Source organism: Barbus barbus (assembly GCF_936440315.1).
Source record: "Barbus barbus genome assembly, chromosome: 47".
Classification (NCBI taxonomy): Eukaryota; Metazoa; Chordata; class Actinopteri; order Cypriniformes; family Cyprinidae; genus Barbus; species Barbus barbus.
Genome location: NC_136725.1, coordinates 1,223,376 through 1,240,305, shown reverse-complemented (window position 1 = coordinate 1,240,305; position 16,930 = coordinate 1,223,376).

Genomic DNA, 16,930 nt, shown 5'->3' with positions numbered 1-16,930 from the left:
TATTCTGCATCCCATAATCCTAAACTTAACTACTACAGCGACTACCTTACAATCTATTAATAAGCAGTAAATGAAGAGTTTATTGAGGCAAAAGTCATAGTTAATAGTGAATATGTGTTTATCATTCTAAAGTGTTAAATAATAATTTAGGATACAGATGACTGGTTATTGTCCAGCAGTGTACTTAATTAGTTATTTTCTTCTGTATGTCACTATTCCCTGTATACATGTTTCAAACACTACTTTATTTGCTATAGACAGAGGCAGAAGTGAATACACAGATGAGAGTTTCAGTGAGGCTTCAGAGGTAAAGATTATTTAGAGCATTGTCTATGATAAGATATTTCTTTTAACATAGACTAATCAGACTAATGTATAATAGAACAGAACAGAATAAAGGAGTATGTGAATGTGCAAGTATCCATTACTGTGTGCCATGTACTGTACATACAACACACACAAAATACAATTTGAAATATGTAAACAATAGTACTCTTATAAGGACATCTTTGTAACTTATACTCAAAAAGGTGCACATATAGAGTACCAATATGTTGTACAACTATGAAACTTTTTGGGGTAAATAAGGTACAAAGATGTCCTTTTAATGGTACTGTCCCAGTGACAAGCTGTTGTATTTCTTTCTTTCTTTTTCTTTTTTCTCTCTTTCTTTCCTTCTGTTTTATAATCATATATAACAATATAATCATAAAGCATATTAAGCAAAAAGGTATGATTAAAAATAAAACCTGTCAATTAGACAAGGGTTAACTGAAAAAAAAGAACAGGTATAACACTAGACATTCTGTCCCCCCCACTTTTGAAATGATGGCTACGCCCCTGGTGATGACTGTATGAGCGCATAGTGATCACAGTATGAGCGCATAGTGATCACAGTATGAGCGCACAGTGATGACTGTATGAGCGCACAGTGATGACAGTATGAGCGCATAGTGATCACAGTATGAGCGCACAGTGATCACAGTATGAGCGCACAGTGATCACAGTATGAGCGCACAGTGATGACTGTATGAGCGCACAGTGATCACAGTATGAGCGCACAGTGATCACAGTATGAGCGCACAGTGATGACTGTATGAGCGCACAGTGATCACAGTATGAGCGCACAGTGATGACTGTATGAGCGCACAGTGATGACTGTATGAGCGCCCAGTGATGACTGTATGAGCGCACAGTGATCACAGTATGAGCGCACAGTGATGACTGTATGAGCGCACAGTGATGACTGTATGAGCGCACAGTGATGACTGTATGAGCGCACAGTGATGACTGTATGAGCGCACAGTGATGACTGTATGAGCGCACAGTGATGACTGTATGAGCGCACAGTGATCACAGTATGAGCGCACAGTGATGACTGTATGAGCGCACAGTGATGACTGTATGAGCGCACAATGACTGTATGAGCGCACAGTGATGACTGTATGAGCGCACAGTGATGACTGTATGAGCGCACAGTGATGACTGTATGAGCGCACAGTGATGACTGTATGAGCGCACAGTGATGACTGTATGAGCGCACAGTGATCACAGTATGAGCGCACAGTGATCACAGTATGAGCGCACAGTGATGACTGTATGAGCGCACAGTGATCACAGTATGAGCGCACAGTGATGACTGTATGAGCGCACAGTGATGACTGTATGAGCGCACAGTGATGACTGTATGAGCGCACAGTGATCACAGTATGAGCGCACAGTGATCACAGTATGAGCGCACAGTGATGACTGTATGAGCGCACAGTGATCACAGTATGAGCGCACAATGATGACTGTATGAGCGCACGGTGAGTGTGATGTGGCCTCATATTTTGACCACAGTATGAGCGCACAGTGAGAGCGCTGTGTGGTTACACTTTTAGTTCACTGTAACACACACATTGTGACCACACCATGAGAATACTGTGAGCTCATAGTGACATCAAATTGTTGACTGGGATCAATTTGATTTCACAGATACTATTTAAACTAAACTGAGCTAGACAATGACATCACTGAATTCAACAATGAAATGCCTTTAACTGAAAATTGAATGTTTAATCTTATTATTATACATTACTGACACTCTATCCTCCAATTTGATACTGTTAACCCAGACAGCAACCAGTGTCGTTCCAGATCCGGCCCACATCTGGCTCGCATGGATTTCACACGGGCCAGATGTGGGCCAGATCTGGGCCAACACTATGTTGCTGTCTGGGAAGCACTTTGACACAATCTGTATTGTTAAAAGCACTATATAAATAAGGTGACTTGACTTGACTTGACTGGATAATGAGGTTCAGCCTGTAGTGCATTAGCATGAGTGTGTTGAGCAGTGATGACGCCAGAGATCATGTCTTCAGGTGTGTGAGCTGCTGTTGCAGACCCCCCTGATCTCCTCTGACGTCTCTGTGGGAGGTGATTGCCTCAGGCTGTTTGACTTCTGCTTCCCTCTCGCTGCTGACAGCATATTCCTTCAGTTAGTGCGATCCCAGGGCCATTCGCTGTCCTGTACTGACTACAGCTGTGGATTTCAGTCCTTTCAGTTTCTCTTTTTCTTTCTTTCTTTCTTTCTTTCTTTCTTTCTTTCTTTCTTTCTAGAAACATCAATATTCTCTGGTCAGTGAATCAACATTACACTGATTGCTTAGAAAATATATCTGAACTGTAATGTTCAAAATCAATTCAATGGAGCCCCTTGTGAACTAATATAAAACTGCCCTTCAGTGCTACATCAGCATACTCATGACCACTGCAAAGTTCCTGTTTAATGAAAAACACTTCTCTAGTAGCTGAGCCACTGTACTGTTTGTAACACTGTTTGTAAAGACCATTATTAAAGTAAAGGTGGGAGAAAAAAAGACAAAAGCAGTTCACCATCAGATTCTGTTTCCTTACGCCAAGAAAATACATTTCCTTAAATACGAATGAACAATATATTAAATTATTTAATGGTATATTGAAAATATACCGCATACTATATTGTGTTACTACATTACAATATATTGAACAATTCACAAGGAATTGCTGCTTTTCATATATTGAAAAATATGTGACTTATTAATCATAATGTATGTATTTTTATATTCTGTAATACACTTCAAAACATATAGATGTGTGATAAGAGATGGTACTGTGTGTGAATGAATATATAGAGCATTTACTCATATCTATCGCTCAGCCTAACCACAGGCTCTACTCTTCAGCACAACATATCCCGAAAACCAGAACCCCTTTTAAATTCAAGAAGTAATAAAACAGTAAACACTAACAGATCTCCCCCTATATTAATAATGAGAAAAACACACATTTATTTTGAACTTTTACCCTCCTTTAACAGTCAGAAACACCTGCGCTATAGCTTTGACTCTGCCCACTGAAAGAAAGAAGTGTAATAGAGGCAAGACATGGGCCATGTATAAACTGCCTCGTTCATTTTTCATCCCCAGAGTAACTGATTAATATTATGCTATCATTTTAGATCTAATGTTTACAAATGGCAGGTCAACAGTCTTAATAGTTATTACCGTGCTCGTCATGAGGCGAGATGATCTTAGAAAACCTTTTTGAAATGATGCTAGTACAGCTGAAATCAGTTGTACTGATTAAGAGAGCAATAAAAGTGGCCTTCCTTAGGTTACTTTAGTTGTAGATTTGTGTACAGGCTCAAAATGGCCAGAAAGAAAGAAAACATACCAGTCTATTGATGTGCTTAGAAATGAAGGCTATTCTGTGTGAGAAATTGTGATGAAACTTAACATATCTTACCATGCAACTCCCTTCATAGAACAGTGCAAACTGGTTCTAGCCGGAACAGAAAGAGGTGGGAGGCCCCGGTGCACAACTGTGCAAGAGGACAAATACCTGAGATTGTGCGGTTTAAAACAAAAACAGGTACTCAGCTGGCAACGGCATTACAGGGTCATCAAACACCAAACCACTTTTTCTGAGATTTTAGCAGAGGTTTCCGTGTTGCACATCATAGAAGAAAGTGTTAGCATCTGTTAATTTCAGTTGTTGGGGAGAACCGGTTAATTTTGTGCCTTTTTGCACTATTTTCATCTACATCGTGTTCACGTCACAGTCTGTGACATGGCAAAGTACTATAGTACTTTGATGACCGGTCAGTTTCTCATAATTATTCATGAGACTGCGTGTTCTTATCCTATGAGAGCATGTGTTGATTTGCTATGACAGACACTTCAGACTGTGAGATTGTGTACAATAACTGAGAGACGCGCATTCACAAGCATTTGTTTTGAAAGTGAAGTGAAGTGACATACGGCCAAGTATGCTGACCCATACTCGGAATTTGTGCTCTGCATTTAACCCATCCAACGTGCACACGCACACACACGCACGCGCACACACACCCAGAGCAGTGGGCAGCCATTTATGCTGCGGCGCCCGGGGAGCAGTTGGGGGTTCGGTGTCTTGCTTAAGTGAAGTGAAGTGAAGTGACATACGGCCAGGGCCGGCGCTCCGCACACGCACATCACGCACTGCGCGTAGGGCACCAAGTGCTTGGGGGGGGCACCAAAAAATCTGGGTCGTGAAAATATCATCACAATATAGGCTACTAGTATAAATAACAAATAAAATATTTCTAGCATGTTAATATACAAACGCAATACAAAAGTAATATAGGCCTAGACCAAATTAGTCGAGAAAAAGGTGAATCTCTGTGCCAGTCTCCCTCTGGTACCCCCCCTTCCCCACCTCCCAGTGGTCTGTTCAATTATGCTTCAATCAATTTCAAATTTGGCCGACACCGACCTCAGACATGGCCTCGAAAAGGCACCAAGAGTCGGGGGCGGAAAAAAGAAAAAAGAAGAGACAGCGGGATGATGCTCGCGCGTCGCTTGCAGGTAAGACAATGTTTTAAATAAAAATGTTAGTTTTGTGCGTGTAGTATGCATGTCCAGGGGCGTCGGCGCGTCCGCGTCGCTAGTAGTGCAAAAGATCCGGGGCTTTAGCCCTGCATGTTGAGTCTTTTATTTTAACGGGGTCCGGGGGTTTCTCCCCCGGGAAATTTTGAAACTTGGGCTGTTAAAGATGCAGTTTGTTTGAGAAGGAAAGGAAGGCCAATCGTTGGGGTCCTCATCGTCATATTTGAATGACAAATAAAGCTAATTTTCCCCCTAGGTAGGCTATACGTTATAGATGTGTGTGCATATAGCTATTAGTGCAGAACGTTCCCTATTGTAATTTCTTCGCTTCATTATAATGCCTATCTGCCTCTTGGTAAGGTGAACTTTAGAAAAACCCTGCAACTGAACGTGATGTGATTTTGCCAAATTAGACCGCTTAGATAAAGTTTTTTCGTTGTTGTTCTATGCGGTCATTTTCAAGAGGTTCGGCCAAGGGCGACATCTGTTGGTGAAACTGAAATTAGAAAAAAAAACCCCACAATCTCAGTGTTTGTATATTTTCATATTCACAGAGTTGTCAAATTATTAGGGCTGGGAAAAGATTAATCTCGATTAATCGCATCCAAAATAAAAGTTTGTGTCTACATGATATATGTGCGTGTACTGTGTATAATTATTTTGTATATAGAAATTATATATACAAAATAATTATACAAAATTATATATACAAAATAATTATACAAATTATATAAATTATATATACAAAATAATTATACACTGTACACGCACATATATCATGTAGACACAAACTTTTATTTTGGATGCGATTAATCGCGATTAATCTTTTCCCAGCCCTACAAATTATGTACAGAATTATTATATTGTGCCTCATCAGACCTCTTTTAAAGGTAAAATAGAGTTTTGAATTTTAAATGTTCCAGTGACACATAGGCCTATATAAAAGACTAATGTGTGCAATATTTTTGTATGATGGTTGATGGTTCAATCAAAAATGCATTTCAGTAGAATCCCTGAATATTTTGTCTTGTATTTCTGAATGCAGGGTCAATGCTAAAATACATGCAAGGAGCAACTCAAGGCCAGGAGTATGTAGAAGTAAATTCTACTGTGCAGTTATGTATGGTTATTTGCAGTTTAAAATGTGCACTTTAAAATTCATACTTCATAAAATTCATACACTTATACTGTTATTTGCACTTTAAACTTTTTTTGCACTTTTAACTTTCTGTGTTTACATTGTTCTGTTCCAATTATTTATTTGCAGCAGTTATTTTGGAAGTAAAGAGAACCTAACTAAGAAATTCTGAATGGTAGTTATTTCTTTGGTGGTGGTGGGGGGGGCACCGCCAAGCGTTTGTGCTTAGGGCACCCAAATGGCTAGCGCCGGCCCTGCATACGGCCAAGTATGGTGACCCATACTCAGAATTCGTGCTCTGCATTTAACCCATCCAACGTGCACACACACACACAGCAGTGAACACACACCTGGAGCAGTGGGCATTTATGCTGCGGCGCCCGGGGAGCAGTTGGGGGTTTGGTGCCTTGCTCAAGGGCACCTCAGTCGTGGTATTGAGGGTGGAGAGAGCGCTGGACATTCACTCCCCCCACCTACAATCCCTGCCGGCCCGAGACTCGAACCCACAACCTTTGGATTACAAGTCCGACTCTCTAACCATTAGGCCACAACTTCCCAACTGCTTTGTAAGACTTCTTTGTAAGAGTTTGGCACAAATTCATTTACTTAGAGAGCGAGACATGTTTTTACAGCTGCTTGATGCAACCAATAAAAAAGGCTTATTCATATTAATACCGCAAAATAAGCCTTAAAAGTTGTGTGACAGCACGTTGTGCAAATGGCTGTGCATTTATTTGTGTTTTTAACTCAATGGGAGTGAAATGAAGAAATGAAACTCAATGAAGACCGAAGCTGTCTGTATCCTCTCTTCCCCTCGATCCGCAGCGCACCATACCCACTTTTGTATGATTTTTCAAAACTGTGCTGAGCAGGGCTTGACATTCACTTTTTTGCTCACCAGCCACTGTGGCGAGTGGTTTTCCAAAATTAAAAAACTAGCCACTCAGCATTTTCACTGACCACAATCTTGTAGCTTGTCACCTTTTATATGATTGAAGTTACTGCATATTCAAATTTATTTAAATTGATTTCCAGGTTTTTTTTTTTTTTGCCGATTTAAAGGCCATTTTTCCCTAATCGTATTAAATGCATGCGTCATATTTCATGTCAAATTCTTACATTTTATTAATAATTTCAGTTAATATAATTGTTACGCGCTGTGCTGAACAAGGGCACGAGGACGACGGAGAATCATTTTTTTAGTCTTTTAATATACAATTCAAGAATAAGACGCTAGGAATATCGCAGGAAGGTAGCACCAACACTTGACATAAACAATCACCGACAAACTCAAACTCAAAAGGCAGGAACTTATAAAGAGCAGATAATGAGGGTCAACAGGTGAACAATGATTAAACACAGGTGAATGAACTAAACGATGATTAACTGAACAGAACAGGGAAAACTAAGTCAAAGCAAAACACAGACATGTTACAATAATAAGACACTATAGGGCTGTTACCAATCAAATGAAATCAGTATTAACACAACCTCTTTCCACTGCAGAAGAAACAGAAGAATCTGATTTAAATGAATTTACACAGACAGTTTAATGCAGCTGAAATGTTGCATGAATGCATTTACACTGCAAAGTCACAACAGCATAAATATGAGCTTGGTGTTTGTTTTTAAAATATGAAATGTTAGAGAAAAAAAATGCAAAGATAAGCTACTTTTAAATTTAACAATACAGATTGTGTCAAAGCACTTAAACAGTATCAAATTGGAGGATAGAGTGTCAGTAATATATAATAATAAGATTAAACACTCAATTTTCAGTTAAAGTCAACTGAGCAAGCCAGAGGCGACAGCGGCAAGGAACCAAAGCTCCCTCTGTGACAGAATGGAGAAGAAAACCTTGGGAGAAACCAGACTCAGTCGGGGGCCAGTTCTCCTCTGACCAGGAGATAATTGTTTATTTATTGTTTACTTATTGTTTTAATTAAAATTTTAAATGTATAAATGTATTATATTTCTATTTTTATATTTTTGCAATTTCTAAAAATAATAGTATTATGTAGTTAGGTATTTTATTATAATTTTAGTTATTTGTTTTATTTTAAGTTTAATTATATTTTAAGTTGAGGTCTTCACTGGGGATATGTCTCCGGGGCTCATCCAGGTGTCCGGCCTCCGCCGACAATCAGGGCCACAGACATCATCTCCCGGCGCCGATCCACCATCTGATCCGGACACGGACTGAGAAACAGAATAGAAACAGACAAATATTAGCGTAGATGCCATTCTTCTTACGATGTAACGAGTACATCGTGTGTTATGGGGAGTGTTCCCGGTTCCGGTTGATCTAATTAATTCAGCCTAACAATCCTTTAACGGATTTGAATAATAGAAGCGTATTAGTGTGTTATGTGTAAGCCAGGTTAAAGAGATGGGTCTTTAATCTAGATTTAAACTGACAGAGTGTGTCTGCCTCCCAAACAGTGTTAGGTAAATTGTTCCAGAGTTTGGGAGCTAAATAGGAAAAGGATCTGCCGCCCGCAGTCGATTTGCAGGATGCAGGATCTATGATTGAAGGACTATAATGTGATAAGAGCTCACTCAAATACTGAGGTGCCAAACCATTCAGGGCTTTATAAGTAATGAACAAGATCTTAAAATGTATATGATGTTTGATAGGGAGCCAGGGCAGTGTTGACAGAACCGGGCTAATGTGGTCATACCTCCTGGTTCTAGTTAGAACTCTAGCTGCTGCATTTTGGACCATCTGGAGTTTGTTTATTAAACATGCAGAGCAACCACCCAATAAAGCTTTACAATAATCTAACTTTGAGATCATAAATGCATGAATTAACATTTCTGCATTTGACTTTGAGAGCATTGCTCAGAGATGCGCAACATTTGTACAGAGTGGAAGGGACCTTGAAAGGAAGGCTATCACTTTGCAACGCCATGCCATTCCCTGTGGATAGCGCTTGATTGGGGCCAAATTCATCCTACAACAGGATAATGACCCAAAACACACCTCCAAACAATGCAGGCACTATTTACAGAATAAGCTGGGATTTTGTCTGTAATGGAGTCTCCGGATCTGAACAGTTGTGGATATGGTACAGAGGAATAGTCCATCTAGTGGGAGATACTCCGGGAAGCATGGGATGAAATCTCATCAGATTACCTCGAAACATGGACAGCTAGAATGCCAAAGATCAGCCAGTATTTGATGAAAGCAAAGTAAAAACACATCCATTGTTTCAAAGAAAATCATTATTTCTAACTGTGACAATGACTGCATATCCTGTTCATTTGCTATATTTGGCTATTGAACCTAATTTTATACGTTTTCATGGAAAACAAGGAAATTTCCAAGTGATCCCAAACTTTTGAACTGTAGTGCATATGTTTTATTCACACACTTTATGAACTTTCATAAGTAATGTATTTAATTGCAGTCTGTTACAATTCAAATAAAACAAGGCAGTAAAACAAAGAAAAAGAATATGTATATGCAAGCATATGCTATATGTGTCATGAGCCGGGTTTGATTCCAGTTTTCTTTTCCTTTCTATTTCTTGCTTTCCGTTCGCCCTCTCATTCAAGTCAAGTCTGCTTCTATGTTCCAGTTTGTTTCCTGAGTTATTTTCCTGTTCCGCGAATGCCTGATCCGGCTAGCGAACAACAGACTGCCTGAATTCATTTTTGGACAATAAATTCTCTGTTTTGACTTGCTTTTGCCTCTGGGTCCCTTTGTGCCATGACAGAATAATCTGACCAGAACATGGACCCGGCGAAGGAGACACAGTGAGATGGCAGGGCGTGATGCTGGGCTGACATTAAGTGGAGCTCGTTGCCGTCAAGCACCTCCCTGCTATTCTGAACAGCCTACTGAATGCTGATCCTTTTTGACACAGTGTGAGGTGATTTTTTCCCTCCAACCCACGACCTATGCCGCTTCAAGGTAGCTTTTGTGCTTTCTCTACTGACTGGGTGGGCACGTGACTGGGGAGCGGCTGTTTGGGTGTCTGAGGCCAGCTGCTGTGAACGGTTTTCTGCTTTTAAGGAGATGATTAAGATTTTTGACCGCTCTGTCTATGGACACAAGGCTTCTCGACAGCTTGTGACACTTCGCCAATGGGAGGCGGTCAGCAGCCGATTATGCAATAGAGTTCCGCACCTTAGTAGCCACCTGCGAGTGGAAAGAGCAAGCTCTCATAGCGCGATTTTTGGAGGGTCTCTCTGGGGAGATCAAGGAGGAGATTCCCTCACGTGATCCGCCTACCCGTTTGGACCAACTGGTCGAGTTGGCCATTCGCCTCAACAAGCTCTTTGAGTTGCGCCACCGCGCACGCTACTCCATGCCCGAACTGCGGCCGGCCCAACCCATTTTCTCTTCTCCCGCGGTGGTCTCACCAGGTCCAGAACCCATGCAGCTGGGGGGTATTTGCATGTCCGCTGCTGAATGTCAACGCCGCATCGTGGGGAGACTCTGCATGTATTGTGGCGCACAGGGGCATTTCGTCCCAAGGTGTCCAGTAAAAGAGAGGGCTCGCCAGTAGACCAGGGAGTTCTGGCGAGTGCGACAACCTTTTCCCCATCTCACAAGGCTTGTACCTCCCTCGCTGCCCTCCTGCGCTGTGGTGGCTCTACTTTTTCCTGCGCAGCTCTGGTTGACTCGGGGGCCGAAAGGAACTTTATGGATGAGAAGTGGGCACTTGATCACGGCATTCCTGTTCAGGAGTTAAACGACCCACCTACTATCTATGCCCTGAATGGTCGCATTCTTTCCAGGATTCTTTGTGCCACCGCTCCGGTGAGCCTCACCATTTCCGGCATTCACCAAGAGACAATTTCCTTTTTTATTTTTCGTTCACCCCTCTCGCCCATCGTTTTGGGGCAGCCCTGGTTAACTCAAAATAACCCTCAGTTTAACTGGGTAGATGGGACCATTTTGTCTTGGGGATTGTCTTGTCATGTCAAGTGTCTTGTCCCGGCTATGTCTGTTGTGTCTTCTGTCCCTGTCTTTCAGGAGGAGCCCGGTGATTTGTCAGGTGTTCCGGAGGAGTACCACGATCTGCGAGCGGTGTTCAGTCGTTTACGGGCCGCTTCTCTCCCTCCCCATCGACCGTATGACTGCAGCCTTGACCTGGTCCCGGGTAGCACGTCTCCTCGTGGTAGACTTTATTCCTAGTCCGCTCCTGAACGTGAGGCGCTAGAGAGATACCTGGCCGACTCGTTTGCCGCCAGTAGCATTGTCCCTTCCACCTCTCCTGCCAGGAAGCTTTCGATCGTCTTAAGAGATCATAGAGGTTGATGCATCTAATGTAGGAGTGGGAGCGGTGCTTTCGCAGCGCTCATTACAGGACGACAGGGTTCACCGTGCTCTTTTTTCTCTCATCGCCTCTCTTGCTCCATAATAGCTGGGTTGGGCCTAATACACCTATAACTCGCTGCCGTCGTCGTCCACCAGGATATCTCCGTTTCACTGTTGTCTAGGTTACCAGCCGCCACTTTTCTCCGTGCAGGAATCTGAGATCTCTGTCCCCTCTGTCCAAGCCCTTAAAATCTTGAATCTTATTAAACGCTGCCAGCTTACCTGGAAGAGGGTACGGAAGACATTGTGTAAGACTAGAGACATCGCCATCGTTCTAAAGCCCCTATATATGTTTGTGGTCAGAGAGTGTGGATGTCCACTCGTAACCTACCCCTTCAGTCTCCGTCGCGAAAGTTAGAGCCTAAATTTATTGGCCCTTTTTCCATAATCAAGATCATTGGTCCGATGGCGGTGCAGCTTAAACTACCTCACTATTTACAACGGGTTCACCTGGTTTTCCACGTCTCGTGTATTAAACCCGTTATTCGCCCGCCCTCCCATCCTTCCCCACCCTTCCCCCCTGTACTTGTTGAGGGCCCTCCAGTGTATAGAGTCAAGAAACTGTTGGCCACCCGCCCTTGGGAAAGGGTTTTTCAGTACTTAGCCGATTGGGAGGGGTACGGCCCAGAGGAGAGAAGCTGGGTTCTGAACCGTTTGCTCATCGAGGACTTCCTTCGCTCTCCCCAGTCTTCTCCCTCGGCAGCGCCAGGGGGCGCTCCTCGGAGGAGGGGTACTGTCATGTGCCAGGTTTGATTCCAGTGTTCTTTTCATTTCTATTTCTTGCTCTGCCTCTTAGACTCAACTGTTCACGTTCAAAATCAGCGTTCGCGCTGATTGGGACTGCACCTGTTTCCTTTTGGCGCTGATTTGTTCCTCTATTTCTCTCTATGTGTTTCTAGACTTCTTTGTCAGATTATTGTGCTTCGCAGCTATTCTTCCAGCTCTTTTTCTATCATCTACCGTTACTTTGTGTTTTGTCAAGAACAGTCCTGCCCTGTCTAGTCAAGTCGAGTCCCGCTGAGTGTCTGACCTGATCTTTACCCAGTCTCCCAGTTGCTTGCGGCCAGTGGATCGTTTACCCCTTCGGACTATACAGTCTAACAGAGAAGGTAACAGAGAGAAATTAGAATAGCTTCTGTTCCAATTAAGCAAAAAATTATGTGTTCAACCCAAGCAAAGAATGATAATGTGCATTTGATCAGATGTAACTGAACTATAAGGTTATGAGATACATTATGTGTCACCAAATAAAGATTATACCTTTCACAAAAATACTAATTAAACTATTGAAAAAGACTAGATTAAATGAGGAAATGAGCACAAACACATGATTATGAATTATGATTAAACAAAAGTCAAATTCAAACAATTGAATAATTGAATATCTGAATTCAAGCTAAATTAAATACAAGACATGAATAACTAAGAATATGTTTGAATAAATTCAGATACGAATAGTTTTGAATTCACCAGAAGCATGAGACTAACTTGACATCTGAAGATTTTATAAAAGAATGTGTTGATTTCTGAACACATCTCTGCTGTATTGATGACAATGGTGTAAATACAGTATATGGATCATTGATGCCCTTCAGCAAAGGATTTCAAAGATGACTGTTAGGATGGAGTGATTTTACACCTTTAACGATCTCCCTGTGTCTTATTGAGAAATGTGTTCAATGTAAGCTCAGTTCAGACGTCTTCTATGTGGTCAAACCATGTGCTCTTCCCACCAGCTTCCTTACAAAAACACCAACGAGAAAATCACTGCAGACATGTGCTCTGGCTCTGCTGGGAATATGTTTTTGAGCATATTATAGTTTCAGAGGTCTTGTGGAAAAGAATTCTGTAACTTTATACAACAATAAACAGTCTAATAAGAGTAAAATGGTGACACGTTACCATCATTTTTGTTTAAAATTGTTGGGGAGTCGTAATTTAAAAAGTCTCTGCACCCTTTTTTCAAGAATATTACTAAAAGCACTGCTGACTGAGCTCTGATTCCGATCTCTAGCATGCAGTCTCTGTGTTGATGTGCTGCTTCGTATGGAAAAGCCTTGACTTCAGCTGCCGACTGAAGCCTAGCGAGGGAAGACGGATGCACACTCGTGGCTGGAATTTACAAGCTGTTAAAGTGAACACTCAGATGCAAATGCTGGCAGGGGTTTAAATGTGATCAATAAAACTCTTGGACTGAGGAGATTAGGAAAAGGTTACTCCTGTTCTGTAACGTCTAACCCTGTGCCACATCCAGCACGGGGCACAGTCTCACAGTAGATGCCTCACACAAACCATCTAAGACGGTTATTTTTATATTTTGCTTTAGTATGCCATTACAATAATGTCAGTTTTAGATTTCTAACCATTCCTTTTGTGAATTTTGCAAAAATCCAGAGCAAAGTTAGAGTTATGCCTGTATCAGTATGGTACTAAAATCATAAAATGATACCATTATGATTCAAATGATTCTATTACATGTTCATAAAGTCATCAGTCACTTGCTTCATTCCTGAATGAAGCAGTCTGTTTGAACAAATGGCTCAATGATTCATTCATTATGACTTGTTGTCACCCACTGGTGGTAATAGTTTCATATTTAAAAGCATAATTTCTTCATCATTTCATATTTGTTTTTTGTTAAAAACTGTTTTATTTGATTTTCTTTTCAAAGGTATACAAGAATACAAAACGGGTAGCAAATATACAAACCTAAAACCCACCTCTGGTAGACTTCAATAATATAGAAATAAAACACAAACACAGAATCTAGTTACCAAATAAATAAAATAAAAATAAGGGAATAGATGACTAAAAAAGACAAGATGAAAAAAATTGACAGTATCAAAAGCAGCATGGGATCCATGTATACATCATAATTTCCTATTTTGATATTTTATCTCATAACACGATTTACTGTATGTCTGTACTATTGCTGTAAATGCATTCATGCCAGCTCTGAGTTGCAGTAAACAGCCTGTAAATCTAATCTGATCACTCCAGATGCTGATTCTTCTGCAGAGCACAGATTTTGCTGATAGTACTGATTTCACTTGATTAGTAACAGCCTATTATTCTCAGGGGAGTAAAATACTTGGGTATTATTTTGGGGTATTTCTACTTTATTCAAGATAAATTTACATTTACTTTTAATCCAGCAATTCAAATAACAAATAGGATATTATTATCCTTTTATCAATTAAATCTGATTTTTTAATTTTCCAAGCAATACAACAGATGAAGTTTACAGTTGACAGTCATGTGACGGATCACATGAGCAGTGTGTTCCCGGCTTCATAGGAATAAATCACCTCTGAGGTGCCATACTAATATTTTTACACACAATCTCACACACAAACACGGTCAAAGCTGAGTGAGTCCTGACTCAGAGAAACAATACAGCACTTGAAGGAATGCAGTGATGCAGTGGATACATTTCTATGATACATTAGAAGTTTAGTTACAAGAAACATTTGATGAAATAACATTAACACAGATATAAAACTATAATGCCCTGCCTCCCTGATCCAGCAGTGCTGTTGACTGGAGAAGCTGTAAAAAACCTCACTTCCATCCGTCTGTTCTCCAAACCTCCATTCTCCACTATTGCACTGAATCATTTACATTTATGCATTTAACAGACGATTGTATCGAAAGTGATTTAAAATACAGAAACATACGTGTACATAGTGAGATCATTGCTGAATATCGTCCAAGATACATTCTGGTTTTCAACTTTCTTTCATTTTAAATAATATTTATGTCTTAAAAAATATGAGTTTATATTGTTCTTATCTTTCTGGCTGGGAATCAGGAATGAAACAGTTATGGCATCCAAGCTGTTGTTTAATAAATGTGGATGAGCAAAATGTGCAAATTAACTTTGATCTGTTGACCTGAACAAATAAAATATTACACTATTGCTTTTCAGTAATATTACAGTATTTTGCTATATTCAAAAGTGTGAGGTAAATGCTGTTGCATTAACCCAGAGACTGTCTAAATATCAGATGTAAACAGATGATGAATAACATTAGATTAAAATAAGCTGAACCATGAGAGGGGACTTTCAGGAGACATCCTCAGCACCTCTGTCTATGCTTAGCGTCTGCTGCCCTCTTGTGTTCTGCAGACAACACACACACATTATTGCAATTTAAAATAAGTTTTCTATTTTAATATAATTTCAAATATAATTGATTAAGACAGGAGTTGTGAGAGAAACGAGAGGCTTCAGGGATTCACTCTCATGACACCCCAGTGATGCAGAAGGACCAGCATCCTCACTCAAAGAACATGACCCATCCACGAGGACTGCTTCAGCACCAGACACAGCGATCGTGCCGGTCAGGTGAGAGATCCACACAATCCAACACTCAAAAAATGATTTGTTGGACTAACAAAAACAGGAGTGTGGTTCCACACAAGCATTTGAGTAGTTTCTACAGCTAACAATTTCATTGTATGAACAAAAGAAATTCAGATCAAACTGACTAAATATCTTTGAGTAAATACAAACCATTCAGATTTGTCACTATTACATTTTAGTAGCCTATGTGTACATTTACTTAATGTTATGTTACATTTATGAATGTTTAATACGTTAAGGTGAACATGTTTTTTTTATTTACTTTATTTGCTCTAAGTGGAAAACTCAAATCACAAGCATATTTTTAAAAAGAAAATTAATTGATTTTCTTTACAAGGTTTTGCAATACACAACTGCCAAGAAATTGTAAATCAATTTCAATTTCACAGGTCCGTAGTAATATCTTCCCTTGCCAGACATCGAGGGAAGAAGCGCCTTGAGTGCCTTATCCATCCCTGAATTGCACCCACATCAATCTCATCACATGCCTCTTCCATGGCCTGCACAAGAGGCATGCGCACAAAGGGCCGGTCGTATACCTTCCACCGCCATGCCGAAAAGAACTCTTCTATGGGGTTCAGAAATGGTGAGTATGGTGGGAGGTATTGCACGAGAAATGTTGGGTGGTCAGCAAACCAGTTTTGGACTCGGGCTGCACGATGAAAGCTCACGTTGTCCCATACTACAACGCACCAGTTTCTTTGATGGTCTGCATCATTCATACGTTGGTGGTATGAGAATGTTGTGAAGTCTGTCCAGAAATGTGAGAATATGGGCTGTGTTGTATGGTCCAAGGTTGGCATGACGGTGGAGGACACCATGCATACTGGAGATGGCAGCGCACATTGTGATGTTCCCACCACGTTGGCCAGGAACATCTATAATGGCTCTGTGTCCAATGACGTTTCTCCCCCTTCTTCTGGTCTTTGCTAGGTTGAACCCAGCCTCATCTATAAAGATGAACTCATGTGGGATTGCATGAGCATCCGTTTCCAGTACTCCCTGAAAACAAAGAACAAAAATCAGTCAATATGGTGTTATCCAGTACACTGGGAAACAATGTTGAGTGTGGTGTACTGCAGTCAATATACAGGTCCTTTTCAAAAAATTAGCATATTGTGATAAAATTCATTATTTTCTGTAATGTACTGATAAACATTAGACTTTCATATATTTTAGATTCATTACAACACAACTGAAGTAGT